Source organism: Humulus lupulus, chromosome 4 (genome assembly GCF_963169125.1).
Source record: "Humulus lupulus chromosome 4, drHumLupu1.1, whole genome shotgun sequence".
Classification (NCBI taxonomy): domain Eukaryota; kingdom Viridiplantae; phylum Streptophyta; class Magnoliopsida; order Rosales; family Cannabaceae; genus Humulus; species Humulus lupulus.
The window spans coordinates 139,667,383-139,673,368 of NC_084796.1; positions in this window are offsets into that span (position 1 = coordinate 139,667,383).

The following is a 5,986-nucleotide window of genomic DNA, read 5'->3' on the forward strand; positions in this document are numbered from 1 at the left end:
ACTACACTCTAAGTCTCGGGGAAACCTATCCTAAGGTCTCGATACCTAGGCTCGGGTATCACAATAGTATTTTCCCACAATCCGCTAAAAATCTTATTCTTTCAAGGTATCTCTATTAACCCGCGCTTTCAACAAGTCAGCATTATATCCAAAAATACTAATTAATTCCATAATTATTTTTAAAGAAAATAAACTCTTAATTTTCCTTTTATTTTTATTAATGTTTTAATCTCTAAAAATTGTTTTAAGTAAACTGCCTAATTTGTCTTAATTAGGAAAACCGTTATAAATTTCCCATCTTAACTAGTTAATTTTCCAAAATCAATTAATCAATTTTACTTACTAGAAAAATAATTCACTTAATTATTTTCTCAAAATATAGGGTTTTAAACCCTCTTTTAATTTATTAACTATTAATAAATTAAATCTTTTATTTTTAAAAGGAATAAAAATTCTTTAATAAAAATAATTCACACTAAACTCAAAGTGGTAATTTTAGTGAAAATATGTTTTCAAGACTTACCAATTTATATCTTGAAATAAGCAAAATTTTACTTTTTACCTTAAGTTCCAAAATCTCATTTTTACAATAAGTGTGAAAAGTCTATTTTTCACATTTTTAACTACATATTTTGTTAGTCCATAACTATAAATTTACTTACCCAATTGTTACAAAAATTTTCCAATTCCATTTTTGGTATGCCACTTAAGTCTTTGTAAAATCTTAGGTCAAGATTGATTGGAAAAACCATTTTCCAACAATGAGGTAAAAATGACCTTATTTTCAAGTCCTTTTTTTTCCAAAATTTGACACTTAATAACTTTTAAACCGTTCATTATTTTCTTACCAAAATTTACAGTGGAATACTAGGTTATGCCAATAATATGTCCACCAAAGTTTAGAAAAAACTGGGTTCATTTTCCCTATACAGTGGCTGTCCAAACTTGGTTCCGAAAATAAGAATACGAAAAAAATTGTTTTTTACCTAAACTTTGAAACAGCATAACTCACTCATTTTTAAACATTTTTTAGTGTTTCAAAATCTCAATCTTATGTACTCAATCTCAACAACATCACAGTACAATTAAATTTTATAAAATCAATATACAGTTGATTCTTGACCCCTTGGTAGTCACAGCTCAAAACATGTATTTTGTTCTAAGGTTTCTAACAAAACCCTTCGGGGTTTTGGTCCCTATTTTCAAAAATCAATACACAAGCATCATAAAAATTATAAAAAAACTACCATAACCTTATTAAATCACCAATAAGAAACTTTAAGCATTAACTATACAAAATAATGCTTAAAACTAAAAATAATACAATAACAACCATAAAAGTAAACTTTTTACCTCTTTGATGTTCTTGCTTAAGGTGTGGATCTTCCTACTAGCTTTGCCTCCTTCAAAAACTTTTAAAATCCCTAACCAACTCCTCCCAACAAAATAGATATTTAGCTATTTGAAACCCTATGAATAAAACTTTACAAAGGTCTAGATTATTGAAACTTTACCTTAGGGAAAACCCTTCTAGACCAAGCTTAGCTTCCAAGTCTCCTTAGTGTTCTTGAGGTTCAAGGTGGAGAGAAAACTTTGAGAGAGTTTTCAAAAAAAGATGATAGTGAAATGGGAGAGAGGGTGGTCGGTTTTGAGGTTAGAAGACCTTACACAACTCTAAAAAATATCACTTAGCCACTTGAGTGTTTTACCACCGCTTGCCTATTTACCCTAACACTTAAATAAATGGGCTTAAACTAATTAAAATTTTGGTCAAACCATTTTAAAGCCTCACACATGGCCGGCCACCACATATATTATATATGTGATCAATATTTTTTTTTTTATAAAGGTTAATAATTATTTCATAAGAAGTAAAACCCAATTTGACTTTCTACACCTTTTTCATTCTTATTAAGTTTTAAATCACAAAACTTAACATTAAATAATTAAATTAAATGTCTCTCACATTTAATTTAATTAATCACAATATAAAAATTTAACCTAACGTTCATTCATGGAATAAAATTCCACATTTCAGTCAAATTAAGCTTTTAACATAAAATGCCCTAAAATTTCCAATTTTTTTTCATAGGTTATTATTTTTTACCAAACTTTAATTTTTATGAATGTATTTTATGCCCAAAATATATTTTCCATAGTATTTCATTTTTTATTTTTCGAGATTTTTACCCGATCAGGGTTTTTGTGTCAGTCCAAGACCGAAAGTCTTATCTTGACTTTTAAATCACAAAATTCATAATTTGGCTAGCAATAACTCATGGAATAATTTCCAAAAAAATATATAATATTATTTAAAATGATATTCTTAACTCGTGGAAAAAATCCCGACCCGAGTGGTTTAAAGGTACCCGAAAACGCAGGACGTTACAATACCTACAATTTATAAAGGTTTCGTCCTTGAAACTTAAACCAAATGAGGATACAGCTCCCTCATCTTGTCTTCTGTTTCCCAGGTTGCCTCTTCAATGCCATGGTTACACCACTGCAACTTTACCAATGGCACCATCTTGTTCCTCAACACTTTTTCCTTTCTGTCTAACATCATCACCAGTTTTTCCTCATAGACGAGTTGAGGATCAATACTCAGCTGCTCATAGCTGAGTACATGCGAGGGATTGCGCATGTATTTTCTCAACAAGGATACATGAAACACGTCATGCACCTTAGACAAGGCAGGCAGAAGAGCTAAATGATAAGCTACTTCCCCGATCCTTTCTATGAATTCGAAAGGTCCAACGAACCTTGGGCTAAGCTTTCCTTTCTTCCCGAACCGCATAGCCCCTCATAGCGGAGCTTCCTTCAGCAACACATTATCGCCAACCTCAAACACCAGGGGTCTCTTGCGTTGGTTGGCATATTTGTGCTGTCGATCAACAGAATTTTGGAAGCATTGCCTTATCTGCCAGATGTCCTCGGTAATCTGATCATCCTCATCCGATCATAGAAACTTTCTTTCACCGGCCTCGTGCTAATGAATCTGTGATCGACATTTCCTTCCATACAAAGCCTCATACGGAACCATCTTGATAGAATCATGATAGCTTTTATTGTAAGCGAACTCTATCAATGGAAGCTTCTCATTCCATGACCCTTGAAAGTCGAGCACGCAGGCTCTTAGCATATCTTTCAGGGTCTGAATTGTTCATTCACTTTGACCGTCTGTTTGTGGATGGAAAGAAGTGCTAAAATTTAGTTTAGCACCCAACCTCATTTGGATTCTATTCCAGAATGTCAAGGTAAAACACCCGTCACGATCTGATACGATGGAGTTGGGTACACCATGCAGTCTCATTATCTCTGCAATGTAAATATCTGCTAACTTATGTGCGCCATAAGTTACCTTGATCGGGAAGAAATGAGCAGACTTAGTCAGCCTATCCACGATAACCCAAATGGCATCGTGCCCCTTAGGAGTGGTTGGTAGACCTGTGACAAAGTCCATAATGACCATCTCCCACTTCCATTACAGAATTTCTAAGGGCTGTAACAATCCGGCTGGCCGTTGATGCTCGACCTTTGTCTATTGACAAGTCAAGCAGTGTGCCACATATTCTTCCGTCTCCTTTTTCATCCCCGGCCACCAAAAGTACTTCTTCAAGTCTTGTTACATTTTTGTGGTACCCGGATGCATGGCATAAGGAGCATTATGTCCCTAAAAAAAGATCTGCTTTTTGATCTCATCATCGTCCGGAACACATATTCTGCCCTTGAACCCCAATACTCCATCTTCGAAGATATGAAATCCTAGTCGCCCCTCGTTACTCACTTTGTTCATCAATCCTTGAACCCAAGGATCGACTAACTACCCGCCTTTTATAGCTTCCATAATGGTAGGCTCGATAGACAGGTTAGCCAATTGACCAACTACTATCTCTAAATCCAAGGTAGCAAGGTCGGCTTGTAAATGCGGCGAAATCTCTTTCACTGTCATCACGTAAGCACTCGGTTGTCGACTCAATGCATCTGCCACCTTGTTTGCTTTTCCCGGGTGGTACAGAATGTCGCAGTCATAGTCGTTAAACAGTCCCAACCATCGACGTTGTCTCATATTCAATTCCTTTTGAGTGAAGAAATACTTCAGGCTTTTGTGATCAGTGTAGATGTCACAGTGTATCTCGTACAGGTAGTGTCTCCACATTTTTAGTGCAAAAATGACTGCTGCAAGCTCCAGGTCATGAGTGGGATAGTTCTTCTCGTAATTCTTTAGCTGTCGAGAATCATAAGAAATTACTTTTTCGTGCTGCATCAGCACTGCTCCCAACCCTCGGCCTGCAGCGTCGTATAAATAGTATATCCCTCTGTGCCATTAGGGATTGTCAGAACTGGGGCAGTCGTCAATATTGTTTTCAGCTCCTGCAAACTCTTCTCACACTTGTCAGTCCATTCATATTTGATGTTTTTGCGGGTGAAGGCAGTCATTGGTGCGACTATTTTGGAAAATCCTTCCACAAATTGCCGATAATATCCCGTTAACCCAGGAAAACTTCTAACCTCATGAGCATTTTTTGGAGGTTTCCACTGCTTAACAGCTTCTATTTTGGCGAGATCTACTGAAATTCCGTCTCCCGACACTATGTGCCCCAGAAAACTTACTTTCTCTAGCCAGAATTTGCACTTCGAAAACTTAGCGTGAAGCCTTTCGTCTCGCAGACGCTGGAGGACCAGTTCCAGATGCGTTGCATGCTCTTCCTGGCTTTTCAAATATATTAGAATATCTACAATGAACACGATGACAAACTTATCCAAATACTCGCTAAATACGTGATTCATTAGATCCATGAATGCTGCAGGCGCATTGGTTAGTACAAAGGACATCACTAAGAACTCGTAGTGATCGTAGCGCGTTCTGAAGGTTGTCTTTGGTATGTCCGTCTCCTTAACCTTGAGCTGATAATAGCCTGATCACAGGTCTATTTTGGAAAGTACCGACGCTCCTTGTAGTTGATCGAAAAGATCGTTAATCCTCAGTAATGGATATCGGTTCTAGATCGTCACTTTGTTCAACTCCCGATAGTCAATGCACATTCTCATCGTGCTGTCTTTCTTCTTAATGAATAAGATCGGGGATCCCCACGGAGAATGGCTTGGCCTTATGAACTTCTTGTCCAGTAACTCTTGCAGTTGTGACTACAACTCCTTGAGTTCAGCTGGTGCCATTCTGTAAGGAGTCTTTGAGATCGACACAATTCCCGGAATCAACTCTATCTCAAACACAATCTCTCGGTCTGGTTGAATTCCTGGAAGATCTTCAGGAAAAACGTCGGGAAACTTGCACACAACCGGTACATCTGATGGTTGTTGACTCATCTCTTTATCCTTATCCAATATGTTTGCCAGAAAACCAATGCATCTGCCACTCAGCATTTTTCTCGCCTTCATCGCATAAATCATGAGACATTGCTTTTCTCTTAACATACCCTTGAACTCGAATGGTTCTTCTCCTGCTAGGGTGAAGACCACTTTTCTGCGCTTGCAATTGATAATGACTCCATATTTGGTTAACCAATCCATCCCAAATATGACATCGTATTCATGTAGGTCCAAGACTAACAGATCCACCGTCAACTCACGACCTTTAACCCAAACTGGTACGGCTCCAACCCATGTCCGTACCAGCATATCCTCTCTCGAAGGCAAGGATACCCCACAAATAACAGGCATAGGCTTAGGACTTCTATTTAGTTTTTCCACAAAGGATGTAGAAACAAAAGAATGCAATGCACCAGTATCCATTAATACATATGCCGAGGTTTGGACGATAGAAATCTGACTTGACACCATATCAGATTGTTGACCATGAGAACTCGTCAACGAAGTTAAGTTAGAAAAATTAAAGTATAGAGCTTATCGATGAAGAACTTCAAAAATATAAACGGAAACTTAGATAATACTTGCAAAAAGAAAATGGTGAAAAGAACTTGTATTTCTTGTGGTATGATGCTACAGTGTTTTTTCCAACCCCCTT